The sequence below is a fragment of the Chiloscyllium plagiosum genome, unplaced genomic scaffold (assembly GCF_037043375.1).
Source record: "Chiloscyllium plagiosum isolate Xiang-an unplaced genomic scaffold, Cpla_swu_hap1 HiC_scaffold_52, whole genome shotgun sequence".
NCBI classification, from domain to species: domain Eukaryota; kingdom Metazoa; phylum Chordata; class Chondrichthyes; order Orectolobiformes; family Hemiscylliidae; genus Chiloscyllium; species Chiloscyllium plagiosum.
Genome location: NW_028270190.1, coordinates 19195899 through 19208104, shown reverse-complemented (window position 1 = coordinate 19208104; position 12206 = coordinate 19195899).

The window sequence follows — 12206 nt, the reverse complement described above, 5'->3', positions numbered from 1 at the left end:
CTTTTACTGGTATTCAGGCATATCCAGATCCTTTCCAATGTTGCATCTCCTCACTCGGTGTGTCTATGTGTGCCAATACCCTTCCCAGTATTGGGTTCTGGCTTCCGAACTCGCTACCCTTCATGGAATTCAGAGGTCTGTGCAGAAGGAAACAAAAAGAATTCGGGAATGTCGGTCCATTTATCGATCAAAATTTCCCAACCAACTCCTTTTCAAATAGTAGGTTGCCATTCTATTTTCACCACCAAAATTCATAAAGTCACATCTATCCACACTGTTCTTCATCTGCCTTCTAATTGTCCATTCACTCCCCTTGTCTCAATCAACTTGGAGCGAATTACATCCACCTCACTCACGCACAATCCCAGCTTACCAGAATCCTTGTAAACATTGCATTTGATTTTGTCAATCAAATGTTTGTTTGGTATTGTGAGCAGCTGAAACCCAATCACCCATCCTTGTGATACACCATCAGTTTTCCACTCCAAAACACCCATTTTACACAAATTGTTGTTTCCTGTTAGCTCTTCCTTTATAACACAATGTCCACATGTTTTCTCCAATCCCATGTGATTTTACTTCACACACTATGCTTGGGGCTCTATCAAAAACCTTTCCGAAAATCCAAATACATTGAACCGAATGTTGTTCCATAATCTATCGACAAGTTGATTTCTCAAGTATGATACCCCTTTCTACGCCCGTTAATTTCAGTCTCAATAATTTCTCCAGATACGTGCATTTACTAATTTCATTCTATTTCATTTTTTCAGCAGACTTCGTCTTTCTGCTATTGCTGGCTTGTCTTTCTTTAAAATGTCTTTTGTCTCTTTGAAGACAAAATTTAGGTAATTGCTTCATAGTTCTGCCATTTCCATGTTCTCCATTCTATGGTTTCACACTGTGAGGAAGTAGCACTTGGTTTCCTACCCTACCCACTGACAAACATTTAGAAGCTAGTACAGTTAGCTCTAATCACCTTTGTTCATGTACTGTCCATAAACAAATAATTCCTGTCTTAATCTACTCAGTGATTCACCTTCGACAGCCATACATCACACGAGCGTCGAACCTGTCGAACAGAAATACAGCACGGTCTACATTAGTCCCACTTTCCAACATTAGGCCGTTAGCTGTGAAAGATATGACACTGCAAGCGCTCGTCCAAATAATTTTAACAGCTGTGAGGTTACACATGAAAGCAGCCCCCCAACAGTCACAACCCCCAACATTCTCTGGCGTGAAACTATCCTCCAGTCATCACTAAACCTCAAACCTTTACTTCAAAAGTGTACTCCCTTGTTCGTAATCCTTTGTCTAAAAGGAACAGCTGATCTCCGTTCACACTGTCCATGACCCTCACAATCTTACACCTATATTATTTACACGCTCAAAGTTCTCTGCTTCAAGTGAAAAGACCTAAGATTATCACGATTCTCTTCATAGCTGATAGCCTTCATAGTCCATAGGAGAACTCTCTTCGGATACAGTTGGACCACGATGACATCCATGCTCTGTTCACCCTTTCCAGACAATCCAACACATTTAAATGCATTGTTTTAATAGAATATTCTCTTCCATATTTGCAGAAGAGCAAACCAGCCAAGTTTAATTAGATTAAGTCAACGTAGTCGAATTGGCCAATGAATGTGCCTTTCATTCAATCGTGTCTACATCAGCATTTCGACACTATTCCCCCTTTCAAGCACTTGAAAGTGATGACGTTTCAAGTGCTAACCCATATAACATTTCTTTTCGAAGCTGAAAGATCACATACTATGCATTGAACTGTGAGTTGCTGTGCAGTTTCACAAATACCATCAATACGTCTCCTGCACTTCCTTCTATCGACAATTCTTGACCATCCCTGGAGAAACCTCAAAATGCCAACAGTTCCATTCCCCGTCTGCAGTTTGGGCAATACAATCACAACGGTGTATTTTGCCTCCCAGTTCACAATCACAATCAGAAACTTGAGGACCCATTGCATAAAGTAATGCAGTGCTGATCTGAGCAATGGAACAGCTTTTGCAGGCCTGTGAAGAGCAGTGGAATAGTCCATATTCAGGAATTTAACGCAACCCGGGATGAATATGACACAGTCGTCACGGACTTCATAAGCAAGAGTGTACTGGAAAGATTGTGAAATACGTGAAACCGTACATTCCCTAACGGGAGACCACGTATGAATCGAGAAATACATTGCTTCTGAAGATAAGTTGTGCGGGGTTCAATTCAGTAGAACCAGAGCTGTACAAGCAATCCAGACAAAACCTCAGTAAAGCCATAACGGACGTCAAGAGACAATACTAGACTTATGTAAGAGACCGAAACTCACCACATAGACGCCGCCTTCTGTACATGGCCGACTTGACAACACAGCCGATAGAGTGATGCAGGAAAGAATAATGTATAAAACATCACACTGTCTGATCCGTGAATGCATTTGATCATCCGGTCGATCAGATCTTCAGCCAAATGGTGCCACTACGTTTAGAGTTTCAGATACATCTCTTCCCTCTGTGACCACTGCAGATGCCAATTTGGCCTTCATTACAGTGAGCCAAGGAAATCCAGTCAGATGGACTCACTGGTCATATGCGGACCAGCTAACGTTGATATTCGATGACGTCTTTAAGTTCTCCTTGCTTCAGTCTAAATTCCCCACTAAGTTTAAGAAGGCCACCATCATCCTGACAAATTAGAAATCACAAACAATCTGCTGCAATATCTACCGCCCTGTGACTCTGTGATGAAAACATTTCACCTTCCATGAAAGAACTGCATTGAGATATCGGAAAATGAGTTAACTGCGGTGAAATTCATCTGTGTTTTTGTACATAACTCTGAGCGGATTGAAGTTAGTTATTCAGACTGAGTACTGTGGTTAAGGTGGGAAGGGGATGGTTGAGAGGACGACTCTGAAAAAGGATCACTACCCAAGAAATTTCCCCCCAAAGGTACCTGTCTGTGTGGAAGGCGGACATTCTCCCCGTGTCTGCTTGGTTTTTCTCTCATTTCCTCCCACAGTCCAAAAATGTGCAGATTAGGTGAATTAGGTGTTAGGTGAAGGGTTAAAAGTACGGGAATGGGTCTGTCTGGGTTGCTCTTCGGAGGTCGGTGTGGACTAGTTGCCCCGAAGGGCCTGTTTCCGCACTGTAAGTAATATAATCTTTATGGGTAGTGGCAACAAATGATGTTCAAGTCCACAGAAGTGAAAGCCTGTGTTAAGTTATTCAGTTCCTTTCTGTCGTTCTCTTTCCCTTTTGCTTTGATCCTTTCTTTTCTCTTATTTGGTCTCGGCTAAATCACTCAAAACATTCTTAAGCAGGCAGCCCAGACCCTAAATATGCAACAGGTTTCGGTCCGTGTACAGTGAAAATTAGCAGAGTAAGTTAGCGAGATCGACCACCAGGTTCAAAACACACAAAGATTTATTCACAAAATTAGACAATGAAACACAAATGATTGAACAATAAAACAAATCCCGATAGAACTCAGCCTATCCAAGCTCGACATAATTAGGCTGTTCTAAATACACACAACAGTCACAATAAACAATCCTCTTAGAAACCAAAATAAATGAATGGAAAAGATGCTTCCAGGTTGAAATCAGTAGGGCAGAAAAGAGAGAGGCTTTTTCCACAGAGCTCACTGTTGAACTCCAAACTAGTTCTGGACTAAACTAACCGGCTCAGGTAGAGTGCTGACAACTTCCCTTTCATTTTACAGGTCACGACTCAAACATACCCATTTTGGCCTGAAGTCTCATCTGTTTACATATAAACAAAAAGGCCTCTCAATACCCGATAATCTCTACACAAAACCAGCCTACTCGGCTATTACACCACTGCGTTAGCGAAGGTCATGTTATCCTTGAGAAAAAAGATGAGCCTTTAAAAAAAGGAAACCAGCTTTGAAAAACCTCCCCCTTCAAAACAAAATGAATCATCAAGATGAAAAGGTGGCTTCAGTTTGAAAACCTTTCAAAGACCCGGTTAGTAATCCAAACACATATATACACTACATTAACTGTAAATATACAAACATATATAACCACATGAAATTTCATCTACACCCACCACCAACAGCCCTCGCATCACCTTCGAGTCTCGATAATGTATCGGCAATCACGTTTTCGCGAGCTGTCATACGCACAATTATCAAACTGAATCTCTGCAACAGCAACCTCCATCTGAACAGACTGGAATTGATGTCCTTATATTTTTTTTCACAAATATCAAAGGGTTTTGATCAGTGTATACGATTGTCTCAGATGCATTGCTGTTAATATAAACAGTGAAATGTCGCAATGCCAACACCAAGGTTAAAGTATCTTCCTCCAATGTTGAATATTGATGGAAGTTCAACTTCCTTGAAAAATACTCAAGGGGTCTTTCTGTTCACTCGTCATTCTACAGTCAGGAGCACAGCACTAACACCCACATCACTGGCATCGATCACCACCTTGAAAGGCTTCATGTAATCCGGTGTGGCTAGTTTTGGGACAATGGTTAACACAGTTTTTAAGGCCGTAAAATGTCTTTTGACAGTCCACTGTCCACTGAAAATTGTAGCTTCTTTTCAACAATTTAGTGAGTGCAGCAATCACACTACGATCCTCTGGCACAAGCATTCAGTAACATCTACTCAGTACCAAGAACTGTTAGTACTGCTTTGTTTTGGTCGATTCTGTGGGAAATTCCTCCAAGAGCCCCAAATCTGTTATGGACCGGGCCAGACCATTCAAAGCAAAATGTTAAGCAAGCTGCCCCGAATCCAAACTGATTCGGCAAGTGTACAGTGTTAGTTACCCGGAATAGATTAGCGAGGTTAACTAACAGCTTAAGAACGGAAACATATGTATTCACAAAATTACACAATAAAATACAAAGAACAGAATAAAGAACTCATACATAACTCAGTCTAGCAAAACTAGAATTAATAATGCGTTTCCGAATGCACCCAGCATTCCCAATAAGCAAACCCCCTTAGAAAATGTAAATGAATGGATCAGTAGCTGATAGGTTGAATTTTGAATGGCAGAAAAGTGAGAGAGGTTGCTTACACGTAGCTCACTGTTAAACTCACAATTAATTCTAGAGTGAATTAAATGGTTCACGCAGAGAGGTGACCAGATTAGAGTGGTGCTGGTAAAGCACATCGCATTTCGGGAAGGAGCCCTTCATCAGCCCTTCATTCCTGAAGAAGGGGTCCTGTGCAAATCGTCGATTTTCCGCTTCCTCGGATGCTGTCTGACCTGCTGTGCTCTTTCACTGCCACCCTAACCTTGACTCTAGTCTTCAGCATCTGTAGTCCTTACTTTCGCCTGGAGAACTGACCACTCCCCTTTCATTATACAGGTCACTTCGAAACATGACTGTTTTGACCTTAATTCTCATCTGTTTACATATAAACAAAAATACTTCTCAATACCCTTTAATATTTGCAGCAAACCAAATTAATTGGCACTGAAAGCTGTTCTTAAACCTCTGGAAAAAAAACAATGACACAATATCCTTGAGAAATGGAACAGATTTTCGCGAAAAAAGCATTTTGCGGGTTGTTTGGCTGCACCCACACCGCAGCAAGAAGGTAGCGGTGGGCACGGCTTCTCTTGGATTTTGGTACCTTTGGTAGCAGCAGCAGGCTTGTTCTTCTGTCGTTTGCGGCAGATGGTGGCGCCAGCAAAGCAATATCTGCAGTCGCAGCTGGACATGAGGGCTTGCGTGGCAGGGGAGTGAAGCGCACCTGGTTGTGGTGCGAGTGTAGGTTCAGTGGCGTCAGCGAAGTATTCCGAGCGGCGAAGGGATGGCACCTGCTGTGGGGTAACTCATATGATTTTAGTTCTCGTGCACTTCGCAACGAAGTTTTGCATGTTATCCTTTGAGACAAGTTACTGATATGGACTATATCAGAATGACTTGTATTTGGAGATTTTTACATTTTTACTTTTCTATTTTATTACCATAGAATATAATTTTGAAATATTTGTTTCTTTACTTCTGTTACGTTTCGCGTTTCCTAACAATTTGATCTTAAATGACTGTAATGAGTCACCTCTATAGTTAAGGTGGTGCTGTATTGTGATGACTACAATATTATCACTGGACACATTTGAGTATGTGAGACGCTAAAGTTAAATCAATTCAGTTCTGTAACATTTGAACTTGCAGCTTGTTTCAAGAAAACACACCATTGTAAAATAGCGTACATGACTTTTCGATTTACAAACACGGAATGTCGCATTTTTCTGCTTATATCATAATGGCAAAGATATTGGGGATCCACTGGATTCCAAAGACTCTGTGACTTGTCACGAAAATGTATGTTTGGTACCTTGAATGTTCATGTGACACGACATTTTAAATCTGGTTTCCGACCAAAGACGATGTTGAATTTGTTGAGTTCCTCTAACAGTTTCTGTTTATAAATAAATACAAATGATATAGCCTAGATTGCCTCTCTCTGTCCTTCTTTTTTCCAGCTCTCATATTCATCATCAGTGTAACTTGCAATATGTTGAACGTCTCTGAGAATCTCTTGTTTTCTTTATGCGCAATTATCAGAACGCTACAGACTAAAAAACATTGCACACCTCTCGGTTCTGCAGCACCTGTTGAAAAACTGACATGTCAATCCTCAAACAATATGGATTGTTCCGTCAATCATTGGATTATCCGTAGGAGATCTCGAGATCCCGAGAGAAATATTACATCAAAGATGTGTTTCCAACAGTGATTAGATCTTTTGTTTACTGCGATTAAAAAAGCACCGTCTCCAAGTAATTGATCTCGCGCCCTCTATCTCTCCCAACACTTTCCCTGGAGTTCTACAAAGGGGTGTACCCTAAACCCCCTCCCATAGACAATCTCGCCAATATTGTCCTGTACAAGGCAAATGTGGAACTTCTCAAAAAGGTACAGTAAATGTATTGTATGTGGCTCTGTGCGTTTGTGTCTGTGTGTGCGTATGTGCGCTATTTGGAGACTTACCTCATAAAGGCAGAAAGAGCAGCTGTCATGTTGTTTGTGTCCACTACGGCTGTCCCGGAGCGGGGGGCGCGGGTTGGACTGGGGTGCGCAGGAGGGATGCAGAGACGGACGGGGTTCTGAGGTCGGGCATGGTGATGGACGGGGTTGGGGCGGGGGGCGTGGGAGGGGGCGGTGATGGGCGGTGGCCGCGTGAGCGTCAATGCACAGGGTTGGGGGCGGGTGGCGGACGGTGATGGATGGGGTTCGGAGTGGGGGACATGAGGATGGTGATGGACGGGGTTGGGGCAGAGGCGGGAGGGGTAGCGGTGATGGACAGGGTTGGAGGCGGGAGGGGCGGTGATGGACGTGTTTGGGGAGGGAGTTGGGAGGGGCGTGTGATGGGTGGGGTTGGGGCTGGGGCAGGCGGTGATGGACAGGATTGAGGACGGGGACGCGAGGGGGCCGGTGATGGATGGGGATGAGGTGGGGGCAGTGTTGGAGGGGGTTGGGGGTGGAGCGCGGTGTTGGGGCGGGCGCTCGCACGCTGTGTACTGCTGAACAGGGAGCAGACGTTTCGAACTCATTACCCCAGATGGAAAGCATTTAATCGATTAACCGAATAATAGATTCTCCGAACGAAATAGTGCCCGCCAATAATCGAGATTCTCCTGTATATATTTTCAGGCTATGCAAAGTTCAGTTAATTTATGGATAATTTACAAATTGGTGAAAGGATCCAATGGGATAAAGATCATTTGCAGATATTGGCGGGTAAATGCCACACGAAGAGTAATCCAAGTTACAGTGAGGTGCTTTTTTTTATTGCAAACGAAACATTAGGTAAAAGTTTACAATTAATAGAGGAACACCGAAAAGTATTGCTGTAAGGAGGGATCTTCGGGTTCAACTCAATAATTCCCTGAAAATGTCCACGGTGGTAACGCAGGTGTACGGCTTGCTTGATTTTATTGTTTGGGGACATTAATATAGGAGCCAGGTTTGCCACGTTGAAGCATAATAAGAATTATTTCGGTCACACATAGAGCATTTTGTCCAATGCTGGCCGCTACATTTCTGGAAAGATGTGAGTGCTTTGGAGTGGGTGCAAAAGAGACTTATCAGGTTGCATATTGGATTGGCGATTGGGGCATTATCCAGAGTCTAGAAAAATTCGGGCATTTCCTCTGAAGCGGCGGAGGCTCAGGCAAGATTTCTTAGAAGTCCATAACATTATGGGATGTTTAGCTGGGGTTGACCGCCTGACTCTCTTTCCCAGAATTGAAATATCTAGTACTGGGGACAACCAATTGAAGTGAGCGCAAAATTTCAAACGAGATGTAACGGACGTTTTTAAAAGGTTGACACGAATGCGCTGCCAGAAGTAATGATGCAGGAAGACACTGTTGTGGCATCTAAGGGACTTAAGGATAAGCAAATCACTATGCAAGGGATCCAGGGATACGCAGCACGGTCAAGCAATAGGGATTAGTTTAATTTGGCGTCAGATTCAGAAAATTATCGTGGGCTGAAAGTCCTCTGCTTTCTGTATAGTTCTATGTTCCATTTGGGGTAAAGATGGGGGTTTTGTCAGCTGAGGAAAACAAGAAGGAGAGAAAATTGTGGTATGATAATACCCTGGAAGGTAAGATTGCATAAAATCCCAAAATGTTCTGCAAGAATATGAATCGAACAGAATGATGAGGGAAATATTAAAGCCTATGTGGGGCCAAGGGCGACTCTGCATGAGAAACTCAAAAATATTGGCTGACTAAGAAATCAGTGCTTCACACATGTCTTCTCACGAGACGAAAATGTCTACAAAGTTTGGCAAAGTGCCTGTGAAGCTTTTGAGCAGATTCATATTAGAAAGAAGGAGAGTTAGGCATTATTGATTGTAAATTGAACAAATACCCAGGTCTACGTGAGTTTTATCCCAGGCTATTGCGGGAGATAACGAGGAAACTACTGGAGTTCTGACAAAAGTTTGAATCCATGTCCGACAACAGAGAAGGTTCCAGAGTTCTGGAGGACAGACAGTCATTTTCCAATTTGCTAGAAAGATGGTGGACGTAAACCAGGGAACTACAGGCTAGCGAATCGAACATGAGGGATTCTGATTCTACTGGAGAAAATAGTAAAGGATAAAATTAAATTCCGATCAAAATCAGAGCATCATCAAATGTGTACAGTGCAGCAGCAGGCCATTCAGCCTATCGAGTCCCACTGAAGCTCTGAAACCTTGTCAACATGTATACAAATCCCAACCTAACCATGTGAACCTGCATTTCCCGTGCCTAATCAACCTATCCTAAACAATTTAGCATGTCTAATCCACCTAAACTGCTCATATTTGGATTTAGAGGAATACTTTTCATCAGTGATATTCAGAATGGATATGAAAGACGGAGATCATACCCAACAAATCTAGAAGAATTTTTGAAGGAGATGACCACGAGTTCTGATGACGTTGATATGAATTTCAGGAAGGTCAGTCATAAGGAAAAAGAAGGTAAAAGCTAATGATGTCAGAGAAAGTTTTGAATATGGATACAAAATTGGCTTCGAAGAAAGAGTCTGATGGAAGCTGCCTGGAGATGTTGTGAGGTGATCTACTGTTAAGGTCAATCTGGGCCTTTGACGTTGTATTCAAAACATAATTTAAATGAGAATGCGGGAAAGAAGATAAGTATGCTTTTTTTGGATGATTAACATTACGGGCGGCACAGTGGCTAGCACTGCAGCCTCGCAGAGCTCAGAGACACGGTTTCAATTCCCACCTCTGTGGCGTTTGCACATTGGAGACCCTCTGTGTGGCGTTTGCACATTGTCTGCGTGGGTTTCCTCCGGGTGCTCCGGTTTCCTCCCACAATTCAAAAATGTGCAGGTTAGGTGAATTGGCCATGCTAATTAGCCCGAAGTGTGAGGTGAAGGGGTAAAGGTAGGAGAATGGGTTTGGTTGGGTTACGCTTCGGCGGTTTGGTGTTGACTTGTTGGGCTGAATGGCCTGTTTCCACACTGAAAGTAATCTAATCTAAAAAGAAAAATTGGCTGGGTGAGTTGAAAGTGACGAGAGGGGTGTTAGGCTATATGAAGATATAAATGGATTGGTCTGACGTACAAGCAGCAAATGAAATTTGTCACTGATACATCTGAGACGACATAATTTGGAAGAAGGAATTGGAAGGGGAGCAGTGTGGATTGCCTCCAACGAAAGAAAAGGCCATTTGGCCCCACGAGTCATCAGAGAAATGCAGAAGGTAATCCACGCTGAACCATTCATCCCACCAAGCCCTATCGCTTTCAGTCCGCATTTAGCATAGCTAATCGACATAAATACACGTCTTTTGACAATATAGAGTAATTTATCATCGCCAATTCACTTCATGTCTAAACATTTGGACGTTAAGAGGAAACCATATCACCCAGCCGAAACCATGCAAATACAAGAAGGGAGTGCATACTGCAGGCAAACTGTCACCTATGGCTGTAATTAAATTCACGCTCCTCGTTATTGTGTGGCAGCCATAGTATTTACTGCGCTTCCTTGAATTACAAGATATTAAGAATCTTCAATGAATAGGACAATGTTGGTGTACTTATGCACATGTCCCTGAAGCTGGCAGTAAAGGTGAAAAATAATTAGCAAGGAATATTGAACACTTCAGTTTATTGGACGAAACTGAGTATTGTAGATGCTGGAGATGAGAGTCAAGATTAGAGTGATGCTGGAAAAACCAGCAGGTCAGGCAGCATCCGAGGAGGAGGAAAATCAACTTTTTGGGAAGGGCCTTTTGCCCGAAACGTCGATTTTCCTGTTCCTCGAATGCTGCCTCACTTGCTGTGCGTTTCAAGTCCTACTCTGATCTTGATGCTTCTCCTTATTGGTCGTGGCATAGACTGTAAGAACAGGGAGGTCATTTTGGAACTCTGCATGTCATTGAATTACTGTGTGAAGTTCTCGTCTCGAAAATTATTGGGAAGAATGTGGTTGCAGCAACTTAATGGATGAGAGGTTCACTGAGATATTGTCAGGAATGGAATATTGCAAACACGAAGAGAGATTATATAATCTCAGGGAATTTTGGGAATTGAAGGTTGAGTAGAGACCGTATAGTGGTGTACACACTGTTGAGAGAAATGCACAGTGTGAGCAGGAAACAATATTCCGAATAAATGAATGCTCAATATCAAGCGAGCTTAATTTCAGGGGACTTGAGGCAAAAAAGAACGTTTGCCCTCGGATCGTAGTCTGAAATGTCGTGCCAGAAATGGCATTTGAGGTGATAATATTTGAGCATTGCAAAATAATAGACTTGGATGCGCACGTAAAGTGTCCTAACATCATTTATTTTTAGAAATGACATCGGTAAAGACAATGTTGCATTTTTCTAACTGCACATTGGATGCAGGAAAGTGCCTCGTTTGCACAGTATACATCCATTATTCTGATGCAAAAACTTTCTCATGTGGATTCAGTGATGATAATGTCATTGAATGCCAATGGATGATTTTCTTTCATTGGACATGACCATTACCTGACATACATGTTGCACAAATCGTAATTCCCACTTTCCAGCTCGAATGTTCATGTTGCCCAAATGGGAAATATCATTGATTAAGCTGTTGAAGATTTTTAGGCAAATGATACTACTCTGATGAACTACTGTGGAGATGTTCTGCAAGCATTCAAATTGATATCAAACCCCGAACTTATTTTTGCCAGTTTTTGTCAGAACTAGCAGAGAGACTTAAGTATAAGTGTCTTTGATTCCAGTTTTTCTCGAGTTTCTTAATGTAATAAATGACGCAAAAAGTCAAATATGGAATTAATGTGGATGGGTGTCATGCTGGTGTCATCTTTGGAAGTATTCTACATTCTCAAGCTTGGAATGATATTGGTGAATGAAGAGTCAGAAACGAAGACTAGTTGCCAATGAGGGAGTTGTTGCTGAGCAAGTGCTCATTGATTGCTTTGTTGATGACATCTTTACTCAGACTATTCATAACCAAGATATGAGTGATGTGGTGTTGGATTTGTCATTCTTCAGGATATGCCTGGACCATGTTCCTCATTGTCGGGTTGATGCCAGCATTGTAGCTAAAATTAAAAAAAAAACAACAATCGTGCAACTGGTTTTATATCATAAGTATTTATTATTCTGACCTGAAATTTTGTCATGTCTGACAGCTTTACCAATTTCACGTGCATTCAACAATTTCTTGATATTACCT